This window comes from Castor canadensis, chromosome 10, assembly GCF_047511655.1.
Source record: "Castor canadensis chromosome 10, mCasCan1.hap1v2, whole genome shotgun sequence".
Classification (NCBI taxonomy): domain Eukaryota; kingdom Metazoa; phylum Chordata; class Mammalia; order Rodentia; family Castoridae; genus Castor; species Castor canadensis.
Window position 1 is genome coordinate 7,389,149 of NC_133395.1, and position 13,318 is coordinate 7,402,466.

Sequence of the window (13,318 nt, forward strand, 5' to 3'; positions counted from 1 at the left end):
TAAAAGCATATTATGTTTTTCTATCTTAATTTGGTTACAGTGTATTTTTATTTTCTTTTAGAAATTAAGTTTCAAAATTGAACTTAAGGTCAAATATGTATTCTTTCCTTGCACCCTAAATTTGAACTTCAGAATATCTGATTATTAGTTGGCCTTTAGAAGGTAACAATCACACTATTACACTTGAAGAGAGTTATTGTATAACATGAACAACTTAATTTAGATGTCAACATGAGCATCAGGGGGAACTTGTGCATCATGTCACTTCACTTCAAAGCATGTGGGTACCTTCTGATAGGTCACTTACTAATCAGAGCCCTGGTTCCCTTGGCAACCTGCATACTTTGATTCCCCCATGCTAGCATTCCAGAATCTCCTTCTGCATCCCCCCACCCCATTAAATGATTTATTTCCCAATTGCTATAGCCTATGGGCACATTACGTACTTTAAAACAACACATTAATCTCTAACTTTCCACGCCAGACAGCAGACACTGCCATGGCTCTTGATAACCACTTCTGGCGATTACAGAGAAAGCTTTCCCAATTTCAGTTACAGTGGAGAAATGGCAGGGGATGGTACATCTTACACCAGTCTCACCAGGTGAGAGCAAAAGACACAGCTGCAAACTGTCACTGAAAATGCCTGTGCAAGTCCCCAGTGTTTGGTTTTAACTACTCATAGGTGGCTTTCTTCAAAAGAAAAAAGACTAAAATGCATAACGAACCCTGTTTGTTACAGATTGCAGCACATTAATGATTTGTCCTCTATCTTCCTTTGCCTAGGGTATCTCTTCTTAGAAACATTTTTTCATCCTAACAGTGAAACTTACTCTGAAAAACTTAGGATGTGTTTTCCTATGTGCACTCATTAATTTGGAAAAATGAAAGTTTTCAATTCTTTACCTGGATAAATGCAAATACAGTTCATTAACCCTTAATAAGTCATCTTCTATCCAAACTCAGATTTTATTCTGCCTTAAATTATTTTGACACCTTTTTTCAGGATTTCCTTATTACCTAGACTATCAAATATATATTAAACATTGCACAAAATCTGAATCAAGTAGAGATTGATATTTGATTATGTGACATTTAAGGAAAAATAACTAGGTTATTTTAACCATCAGCATTTTACAGTGAGTAAAAGTAGTGTATGTGTACAGGACAAATTGATTTAATTCTACTGACAAAATTCTCCATTGTTTTCAGAATGCTATAATATGACTCACCAAATTTTCCCCTTGTATATCTTGTTTTTTAAAGTGAAGCATTGCAATAAACATATAAAATGACACATTTCTTTGCTCTGCCTTCTTTCCTTGGCCTAGAGATAACCACCACAGGAGTTATTCTGACATACTACTTGTGTGCTTTGAGATTTTTATTTTGTGTCTGTGTGTATACACACGTGCACATTTATTAAATTTTTCGTAAGTATGTTGCTTCTTGGTGGGTTTCATGCAACATTATATTTTTGAAATTGAGTACTTACAGTTGATTGTTTTGTTCCCTGAATAAAGGGTCCCACAGTCTGACTCTATAATCTTTTTAAATAAAAGGAATTTATAAAGCCAACTAAAACCCAAAATGTCAGGGCTGACCCACTTTCCCAGATGGAGTGAGTAGCCAAGAATCTAGAACTTGAATTCCAAGTTCTAATCATGGGAGTCTTTAATGTAACCCAATTAATTTAAATGCTCATGTAAGATAGATTGATGACTTTGCTCCTACCGTTAGTCTGGGTGGTTGATGGTAAGTGTTAAATAAGAATGAGACCTATAATTCACCTAAAATGTGTAATTCTAGACCAGAGGAATTTTCTTGCTGACCACACATAGCCTAATTTTTCACTAAGCATGAAGTGTGGGAACTTTTCTAGTAGGCTAGGGCTGGGTCAACAATTGACTTAGTAGTATATAAGTCACTATACAATATTCATGATTTTACTACAGTCTTTACTGTGCAATCAATTTGCTTTACTTCCACTAGGCTTGTGGCAGCCCCCTGGCTTACTACTCTGCTGTGATCTGCCTAGTAGGTTTAAAGGCTGGAACAGTGTGAAAACCCCTAGACTATGCAGCCCCAGAGAAAGTAACTGAATAACTGAAAATTCTCTTTGAAATGTGAGCTTTTTAAAATCATTGGATAATCTTAAATTCTTCAGGTTGAAAATGTTCAAAATTAGATTTCTATTGAGAAGCTGTTATCCATGATCAAACTTGCAAATATATCAACATGAAGACATTACCACATACTGCATGATGTCAGAAAAATTAAGTCAATAACAAACTAGTGTGTGTGTGTGTGTGTGTGTGTGTGTGTGTGTGTATGTCAGTGTATTCTAGTTTCTTTTTTTCCTTCATGATTCAATCAATCTCTTCTCTTCAATGTTTCATTCTGGCACTTGGGCATCTTTCTTCCTATTGCAACTATTGGTATATGTATGTATTGCTTTCTGTCAGCAGCTTTTGTTTCCACTGTATGGTTTTGGTTTCGTTGTTATTCTTAGTCCTTTATATAAATAAATAGAGAAGGTTGCCCTGTGCAGCTGAGGCTGGTAGTGAACTCCCAATCTTCTTGTCTCAGCTTTCTACGTTCTAGGATCACAGCCCTACTTTTGTGTTTATTTATTTTTGCATTACTAAAACATTCTGGAATGACATGATTTTGCTAATATGAAAGCTTTGTTAGCTAGTTGCATGCACTTCTAATCATTTCTAAAATTCAAATTAAATGACTTTTCGTTGTAAGGGTAAGAGACATCTTTTACCTGGACTGAAAAATTACTTCCTAACATCTCTCCCTAGGCTTCTTCTCATCTGTTACATGACTCTTTAAAAAAAATAAGTCAAACATCATCATTCCACTGTTCACAAGTCTATGGTGGCTTACCATCTCCCTCACAATCAAAGCCAGAGTCTTCAGTATGATCTGCAAAGATACATGTGATCTTGTCTCCCTTTATCCTCGGTGACCTGTTCCCTCCCCTCTGCCAATGCTTACTCTGCTCTTGCCGCCCTTCTAAAATTCCATGAATACAAGATGTACATTCCAGTCTTTGGTCATTTGAGTTAGCTTATACATTTGTGTTTCCCTAAGACAGGTTAGACTGTTCTGTATCTTCTGATCTGATCACCTTCTCAGTAAATGCCCAAACATCACCTTTCCTATTTGGCCTTTTCTCACCACAACTTCACAGACTTCCATTGTTTGAACTCCCTCACCCCTCTTACTGGGCTCCTTTCCTTCATTGTTTACATTGAAATATCACTGTTCTCAATGGGGCAGCATTTTAAAAATTATCTCTTGTTTCCCCTATTGGAATGCAAGCTTCCTGAGGGCAAAGACTTGTTGATCATTTACTTGTAGTATTTGCAGCATCTGTGAAATCACGGTACGTGGTGACCACTCAGTTCCCTGAACCTTCAAATACAACCAGCACTGAGACTCACCGAAGCACAAATGTTCTCTGTCCCCCTGGTTTTCATGGAGTGTATGGCTTAGATTTGAAAAAACGTAAGAAATGACTTCACCTATATTTTCTGTGATTTATTATATAAAAATTAAAGAAAAAAATAAGGGAATGACTGTAAGAATCTGGTTATGCTAACTGCCAGTTCGATCCTGAGCGCTATACATCTCAAGCAATTGTCAATATGGATTGGAACTTCAATGGAGGAGTTCAAACATTTAAATAGTAATTGATACTCCTCATATTTCTGACTCACAGTGTTCCCAAGAAGAAGGGAGGGAGAAAGGAGAAGGGTGAGGAGAAAGAGAAGGAGAGAGAGAGAGAGACAGAGAGAGAGAGAGAGAGAGAGAGAAAGTAATCATACTATCATGAAGTACAGGTGGGTATCAACTTTTTCTTCCTCTCTTTTGTCCTGGGACCTGTGATCTCTTTTCTGTTCCTCACCATATAACTGTCCCATTGTTCTTCTCTGATGTACTAGCTGAATCATCTAGCTCAACAGGGTTCCCAGAAACACACCATCTCTCTAAAATCCCATGGGATTCCAAGTTCCACATTCATCATTGGCTGATTGACAGATATTCAGTTTCTCTGTTTCTTATGATAGATTAGATGAGTGAATCCAAACTACTCTTGTATCAGATGCTTATTCCTAGTCCATCCAGGAATATAGATGTGTGATATTGGGATTTTGGGTAGCTACTACAGGTAATGAGAGCAGAACATATTAGGCCCTGACAAGTACTCACTCACCATCTTTTCTGTTTTTGTGTCCAGCATGTGTTAGACAAAGTCTTGCACACTCGAGATATATCAGCAAATGTAACTGATGCATCTTTAAATTCATGGAAATTTCATTCCAAAGGAGGAAAACAAAAACAAATGAAAAATTTGCCAGAAGATCTGCAATGAAAGAGATTCCAATCAAAGTCATTTTAAAACTGGATTAAATATCTTGAAATACAAGATTGAAGCCTAAAGGTTGTACCTGCATACTCAGAATCTTGAAGTCTCTATACAAATGTTAAATAACACAGAAGAGCCCTGTGGAAGTTAGGAGGAAGGGAGGGCTAAGCCTGGCTTCAATGTTTGACTGACAGTAGAAATTCAGATTTCAAAAGAGGTACATTCTAGACAGATAATAAGTGAACAGAATTTTTTTTCAATTTATTGCTCAAACTCTCTCTGCTTCAGCACCAACTGTTTCTTACATAGATCCCTAATTACCTTTGTAAATGGTGGTGAATTTGAGCAAAAAGTTCATAAACAAATACAGATCAGACTATTTTTGGTAGACAGATCAGATTCAGTGCCCAAGTCAAAGTTGATGAAGTTTTTGTAATAAAAACATCAATGTTTAGAAAACATTTTTATGTGTATCAGCCCAGTTCATTTTCACAACAATCCTGAGTCAGCACATATTTCATTTAAAGCACTGGGTGAGATTACATATTTTATCTGTAATCATTTCATATGTTAATGAAATTTACCTAACATGCATCTCAACTACTCTTACACAACCTTCATACTTTCTCCCATTCCTCTTTTCTGGTCTTAGTCCTACAGTTTTCATCATGAACCCTTTCCCCTGAGGTCTGAAGTAACTTCGGAGCATTTCACAGTTTGAACTCTCACTCTAATTCTGATTTCCATGTCTTCTCATCTCTGAGTTTTCCTCTACAGTTTCCTCAAAGGCCTTCTCCTCGGAGACTTACGCTAATCTAGCTTTTCCTTTCTGTCCTATCTACTTCAGTTCCACCTCATTCACCATTAGTTTTCTGATTATGTAAATTCTTGTCAAGGAAAAGATACAAATAAGATGGAAAGACAAATTTGAGTTTGTATCCTATGTTTTCTTCTGTTGTTTTTTCATTATTTTCATATATTTTATTTATTGTCATCTTGCAAACTTAGTTATTGGTAGCCCTGTGGAAAATGCCACAATTAATGACACTTCTATTTGTATAGTTAAATCACAACTAGGTACTTTAAAATAAACATTTGCTTAATTTATGAGAAAAATAACATTATTAGGAAAAATATTGACTACTGAAAAATTTACTCCAGATCTCTCTGAATGAACCTTTTAAGCTCCATTCTTTAGAGAATATAAAATATGAGTTTTGTTTGTGCTAAAATTATACAATGTCCCAATTCTATAAACAAGATTCACTTATGTGAAGAGCTCTGCCACAGACAATCATCTCAAGGAAACAAAACTGAGCTCCTTGGACCTTGAGCACAGCATTTCAATCACTCTGAAAAATGAAAGTTATAATTGTGCTAATTTCCTATTGACTATGGAGGATTAAATCAAATAGTTAATGTGCAGTCCTTGGAGCAATGCCAGCACATGTTTGAAAGTAAGAAATGCAGTAAAATACTTAATCTCAATGAAAGTCACCAAAAAGTTACATATATGCACATATATGGGATGATATTTTACAATACTAACAAAATTTGACTTGTCATTTCTCCTTGCCACTCTTTTTTACTCTTTTAAGATTATAAAGAAACTTTCTTTCCATGTGTCTCTCAGAAGAGAAGAAATAACTGTTGTGAATATTCGTTTTTTGTTCTGTTTTCATTTCTTTTGTTTTCATATGGAAACAAGCATCTCAGTAGGCACCAAGACTCAAAGACAAAGGCAATAAAAGTATTTTTGATGTGACAGATATTTGTGTTTGAATTTGCTCAGTTTCTCACTGTACTGATTTCCTCATCCTCCTAGGCATGGCCATGTATCTGATATTACTGACATCAAAGTCCAGCCCATAAAGATACTTTTGCAATCTCCCCAACCTGTTTATCTCTATCCTATGGGGCAGAGTGGATGTCAAAGCCTGGGGCAAATGTAGAAAGTCGTGTTAAAGAAGACAGGAATTCCCTCACAAAGGTGTAGACACCCCCTGTCTCCACACCACTCACTGCCCTCATTCCGATTAGATATGACATGAAAGAGAAATAACTTTCTATTTGTCTAAGTCAGTGAGGTTTCTGGGTTCAACTGTCCCTGGGTGTTAATGTTGGCTGTTTCCATGGAGTATAATTAATCTGGGGTTTTTGCAAAAGAACAACTTGTTTTGAGAGCAAATGGCCAAGTGAAGATGCTCAAAGGAAGATAAAACAGGCAGGAAGGGAAATTATGTGACTAGGTCCCAATACTGGTCAGTGAGTGAGATACAGCTTACTATCCCCATCTTTAGAGTCCAGCACAAGAATGGGATGAGACTGAAAGTACTGTGAAAGGGTAATCCCACAGCACAGCAGGACATCAAATAACTTTCTAGGATGGGGAATAAAAGCGTTGCAAGTTACTCCCAGAAGTACCATGTTCAGCAATGCTCCTAAGTGGAAAGTATCAACAGCTGGTGAAGAGCATTAGGTAGGTCTCTCTCAGCCTGGTGACTCCAGCCTACTGGAAGAGAATGGTTAAAAGTGCCCAATGTTCTCAGCAAGATGTGACCAGGATTGTGCCTGTTGGACAGGTGGAAGAAATGAGTATTTCTGTGGGGAAAGGAGGAAATTAAATTCTTTGTGCTGGGGAAGGATGAGTCATATTTAGATGTGAGAAGTGGAAGAAACATTTTCACATATTTAGATGTGAAAAGGCTTTCAGAAAAAGGGAAGAGTAGATTCCTACTGAGGTGAGAAAATGTTTCAATTGAGTTCTTATTTATTTATTTATTTTGAGACTTTAACATCCTTATTATGTAAATAAATCATTGTAATTCATATATTAATCATTACTTGTGTAAGCTGTTGAAAAAGCAGTCATAAACATCATATAAGATGATAAAATGAGAACAAGTTCTTATTTAATATTCTGGAGTGCTTCAAGAGTCTCCAGAGATATTCTACCATTATATAGCAATATATTATCATTGCTCTGGAGCATTTATAACTAAGCAAATAATTTTTGATACGGTATCAATTAAATTGTTTACATTTACTCAAAGCAACAGACATTTTATGTGTATAAAGTAAAATTGACCACAAATAATTAGAAAAGTGCCATTTAAGTAAAAGATAATAAGAATGTTTTCCTTGAATAAACAGTTTCAAGACTGGTTTGAAATAAGCATAATCTCAGTCACGACATAAAAATATTTCATGTAGAATGGTATATGTAAAAAGATTACTTGGAAAAGTTGGTAAAACCACTAAAATTCCATTAACTCTAAGATTTCAGCAAGTAGTATAAAAAATGATGATGTAAAGCACAAAGTAAAGATGATAGGATAGTTTATTGATAAACTCAACAATTACAAAAATCAACCTTTGTAGATCTATAATAATTAGCAAAATACTGCTAACCAATTGACAGTTACTTATGAGATTTTCATGTTTCAACATAACAAGTAATTGGAATAACCATATTATTTTGCTGTTTCCTATTTTTATATTTCATTGACTACTTCACTCAAAATTTATAAGATTCCATTGTCCTTTCACATAGAATGAGATTTTCATTTCACAATACACAGTGCACCTCTTACCTGCTCACCTGGATATCTTTCATTGTGGAAATAAAAGGTCCAGATGTTTATTCTCTTGCTAAGGTAAAACCACAGGCTTGGGCACATTGACATGGAAAATACAAAGTCACCAAATTAATCCAGTATCTATGGAACAGAAATCTTGAACCAAGTCCTAAACTTGCTAAATGTGGTTTCTTGCAGATCGCCACAGGGAAGAGCTGACATAATGCTGGGCTCCCGGTCAAGGGTACCTTTATCTGCAGTTAGCAACCTATGGCAAGACTGAGTCAGAACTTGGAACCTCTTTTAATATAAGGCAGAGGTTTTTGCAGAAAAAAATAAGTATTAACTAAGTAGTCTACATAGTCAAATCTTAATCTACTATGTCTCTAAAAAATTCAGGTTTCAGATTCCTTTTAGGTAAATTTTTGTAATTCCAGAAAAAAATTAAAAATATTTTCATTTGCCCAACTATGAATACATTTGGAAATATCATAACTTAGTAAGCGTGTAAACTATATTTACGCCAATTTATTGGCGCAGTAACCCTAAACATGAGTCCTAAAAGAACAAAGATAAGTATTGCTATGGATAACCTCATACAGAAGTAAGTTTGAGGAGGGAGCCATCTTAGTAGAGAAACTGGAAAGACACCTAGAGATACTAGTTAGCACTGAAAATGGTATAGAAAGGAAAGAACATATATTCATTTAAAAACAAACTTCTCGTGAAACAGGGAAATAAAACATTAACAGTTAAGTTTCTACCAGAGAAAACAGATGTTATGTTCTTGTCTGGTCATTTTTGCTTTTAGGAACCAAAATCATCACGTGGGTACTTCTGAAGGATCCCCAGATGGAAAAGCAGTCAACAATTCCTGTGAAACTGGTAACATCTTACATATTTCTAATGTAAATGTACTGTCACTGGTTTTTAAATTTTAATTTATTTATTTAGCAGCTCTATGTTGATTCTTCTTTATGACTTCCTAAATAGTGACAGCAGGTTATCATTGTTAAGAAGGAAGGTGACAAATGAGACATGTAATGTATTGTATAATAGTCCACAGAGAGAGCAATTAACAAATGGCTGTTCTAACCACACTCAGATCATTTGATTGTAATTCCAAATAAATATAACTATAATGCTTTTTAGAGTACATTAAGTGAAAATTTAAATTCCTCCTACTTCTTGAGGTCAAGAAATGATATAAAGATTTTTTTTAACACAGCATAGTATTACCCACATGTTTACAGAACTTTAATCAAATTCAAGGCATCTGTATTCAAGCTTGATGACAAAATGAAAAAGAACAGTTCATCTGTAGGTTGAGTTACTTTTTTCATCAAGAGCTACTATGTGGGAGTCAGTTAGGCATTAGAAGAAATTATATCTACCGCCTACCTTGGGTTTCAGTAATAAAATGTACTGATTTCTTTGTAAAATATGCATCCACTAGGTCAAATTTTGGTGGAATTTTCCACACAAATCTAAGAATCTATTTAATATGATATTAAAAATGGAAGACCTCTAAATTACCAAGAGATTGTTTGAAATCATTGAGTATCCAGTTGTTACAGAGCAGCAACAAATCTAACCATCTCCCCAAAAAGTTGGTTTTACCAATTCCGAAAATACCCACACAGATCCCAATCACTTTCTTTACCAGTTAAAGTTCCCATAAACTAGTTCCTGAAGAAATAAGACTCGGAGTTTTTGCAAATGATTGCCTTTGTTTTTTGTCTTGTTTTGTGTTAGGATGAATCCATTTTTCTGAGTATGAGGAATTAAATATTTATAAGGCTTTGAGATTAATGGGGTTAAGCTAGAAGTTGATAAATAGAGAGAGACCCTTGTAGCTAATTAAGTTTATCTCTTACAATAGATTTACATATATTCAGAATAATTTGTACAGGCCTTGCTGAAGATCTTTAAAAGTAAGTAGCAAAAAAGAAAAAGGTTTTGTGGGAAAAGGCATCTGAAATTGCTTTACTTGTCTACAAGAATTAGCTCCACAACTGATTTACAAGTATGCATATAAAAATTCACAGTATACCACACTAATGATAACCAGAGAACCTACTGAACTGTTGGTTAAGATGGTCCTGAATCTTCCTTTTCTTTTTAACATGAATGTTTTTCAAAACCTGGTTGCATTTCCCCCATGCCTACTTCTTTATTTGCAGTCTTAGTTGATCTGTCCTGAGTATTTTTAGTTCATAAAATAAATAGAAGGAGAAATCTAAAGTGCTCGGCAGGCAGGGAGCTCACACAGCGGCTTTCTACTTCATCCACTTTTCCACGTAATTTTTAAGTTAGGTTCCTGCTGCTCCCAGAAGTGTTTCAACTTTAGAGTCTCTGCCAACACAGATATACTATTGACAAGAAAAAATAACAAGAAGCTCTCTTTCTAATTTACTTTACAATGACTGGATTCATGTTAGAGGCTGGAAAAATAAAATGTGGGCATAAACAGTGTCCGGGGGCAAAAAAAGAGAAGCTGTTTTGTGGGACACTCTCATGCACACCAAAGGTGTTAGGTATGCCCTGGTGACATTTGGCAAATGTGGAGCTGTGGATCATAGCAGGAAGATGCTATGATAAAGTTTAGTTTTATTTGTCTTTGGGAAACTCCCTACCTTGTTTTCGTTATTGCAATAATGGGATTATTTATTTACTTCATAGAGGTGGGGCAAAACTGTAAGGTTTTCTTTGGAAGGCACTGTGCAGTTCTTACTCTAAAAATTCTTTTCCTGATCCCCAATGTTAAACAAAAAGCCTGACAGAGTTATTTGTTTATCCCCTGATACTCAACACACTTAAAGCTCTTCTTATGACTCCATCTAAAGTACAAAAGTCAGCAAATAAAAAGAAAAGCAATTTCAGAAATACACACAAACACCCATACACACTAAGGGGAATTTCCAATCTGCCAGCAGTTTATGTTCCATAGTTCAACTATTTGGACACTGCAATATATACTGTTTAAAAATATGATGGTGAAATTTCACAAGACAGCATTCCCTTTGTAAATTGCAATATATAATCAACAGGAACCCTAATAAAAGAAAGCTTCTTTAAAATGTCAACTTAGGGATAACTGTTGCCCTTTCATTGTGTAATGGGGCCTCATCTAACACAAACTTTTAACAGAGGTTCTGAATGACGATGGCGATTTCAGGGGTTCTGTGGATTTGAACTTGAGCTGCCCATACAAGGAAATTCGGGAGGAAACAAAGCAGGTTTCTTTTGCAGAGGACTAAGACTTGTACTCCCTTGTCTATCCCTGCCTCTTTTTTCCTTTGTCCTCTTTCCTCAGTTTCCATAATGAAAGTATTTCCCCTTTCTATTCCTCTTATGACAAACATTCCACCAGTGTCTTAAAACAACACTCACTTATTTAAGATCTTAAAGTTCTATAGGTCAGATGTGTGGGCTGAGGTGGCTGTACCCCTGCTCAGGGTCTCAGGAAGCTGAAGTCTGGCTTCACTGGCCATTGCTCTCACTGGGAGCTAGCGTCTTCTAGGCTCTTTGCTGTTCCGGGGGAGCTGGATTGCTTGGAGATCCAGGACTGTGATTATAGGTACCCTGCTACTGCAGGCATTCTCTTGCTCTCCCTCCCAGAGATACACCCAGCTCCTTCTCTGTCATGTGGGCTTCCCATCACACCAACAGGCAGGTCTCTTACAATAAATCTCTCTCACTCTTGGAATCTTTGACCTTGGAAAATAAGAATGAAAAAAGCTGCTTGTAAAGGGCTCACCTTATAGGGTAATTCTCACTTAAGAATTCTTCATACCTTGAGGTTAACTCTCTTGGGACATCAATTATATCTGCAAAATCCCTTCACAGATGTATTTAGGTTAGTTTTGACTCAATCCTCAGGACTAGACTCTTGGAGACATCTTCAGAATTTTGCCTGCAACAAAGAGTTAGCACCTCTGAGGGCAAAGGTTACCAACCTCTTACCTTGACTTGCAATTGTCCTTTTCTGTGATTTTCCTTTTGGCTTCCTGATTACATGAAACATTATTTTCTCTTTCCTCTAATCCTGAAAAGAGTGCATAATGGTGGTGATACCTTTTAAATTTTTTAGGATGAAAGAACACAAACAGCATATGTCAAAATCAGTAGGTTGTCCTTGGTATTTTTAATATAGAAATGTGTATATATGAATAATGCAAAAATACTTTTGGAGTCTAGTCTTTCTTGTTCCAGTTCCACTTTCTATAGGCTCATATTCCAAATTTCTATCTGTATCGTTTTCTAAGAATGCTTTTAAATCCTGGCTGTCTAAGACAACTAGGGTTTAGAGAATATTATCTTTCATTTCCTTTTGCATTTTTCCCCAACAAAGTGGCATTTGATGAGCTACTAATCACAGTCCATATATGTCAAAAGGCTAGGTCAATATATCTACTTTTTCATTACTTCTGTAGTATTTTCTCCTTACTTTTCCAGGATTCCCTCCGGAGGGCATTTGTAGGCCACAGGGTCTCACTCCCTGGAGCAGGCTAGATAAAATTGCAGCCTCTACCTTTCTCTTTTCCTCCTTACTTCCGTCTACAGACTCTGCCTCCTCTCCCGTGCTGAAATTGTGGATCAGGATAATCACATGCCAAGTCCATGAAGGACAATGCTCAGAAATTATTACAGAAACAGGAATCCATTGGCTCAGAAGATAGTTCAAACTTAGACTTTTATAGACTTACTTGGCCACAGCCTTTCTCACTCCCACTTTGGAGACTGCTTTTTGTCAGCTGCTTATTAATCATGGGTCTTTACTAAAAAACCTTTGTGTTCATGGGTGAGGTGAATAAGATAGGTTTGAGGACTCCTAAATTGCCGCACCTACACCCCCACTGAAACCAACACCTGATATCCCAGTACTTATATCGCCCGCACTAAGCACACACCCAGCTGACGAGGAAAGGAAACTATGTCCCTGAAGTGTCATCTCACACAGTGACTTGGCCAAGCACAACAGGGCCATGTATCTGCTTATAATTTGAATTGCAATAGTTCAGACATTTAAAATATCCTGTGTTACTAATCTCTACACTAATCCTCCTTTTCTACTTTTTAAAAATTTTTCAACCTTTGTTTTCATTTTTGTTCATGTAAAAAAACATAAAACAAAGAACAAATGATTTTTGAAAGACCTCTGAATTATGACATTTGTGCACAGTTTTTGTCGGGAAATCTTTTCAAAGGTGCTTGGACTGGAATAAAGTGAAAGATAAAGGTTGGAGAGGAAAAGACCTCACAGGTAGGACGAAGAAGGACTTTGTGAAAGGCCTGGGCTGTCAGGGAAACCACAGTTTTGGGAAAACTCTACATCTTATGCATTTCTGTCCCATAA

At 36.2% G+C, this 13,318-nt stretch overlaps 1 long non-coding RNA gene across 5 annotated transcripts; it reads right to left on the reverse strand.

Annotated features, from left to right (window-relative positions):
* Positions 1-4,397: 4,397 nt before the first annotated feature.
* Positions 4,398-12,806, reverse strand: LOC141411426 (uncharacterized). 5 transcript variants are annotated; one of them, XR_012436151.1, is made up of 3 exons: positions 12,669-12,806; positions 11,756-12,007; positions 4,398-11,676 (listed from the first exon to the last, which is right to left on the reverse strand). It is a non-coding gene; the product is annotated as an uncharacterized lncRNA (long non-coding RNA). The 5 variants fall into 5 exon arrangements; XR_012436153.1 differs by having other exon boundaries at positions 11,756-12,036; XR_012436152.1 differs by lacking the exon at positions 12,669-12,806 and adding an exon at positions 12,410-12,661 and having other exon boundaries at positions 11,756-11,875.
* Positions 12,807-13,318: the final 512 nt, after the last annotated feature.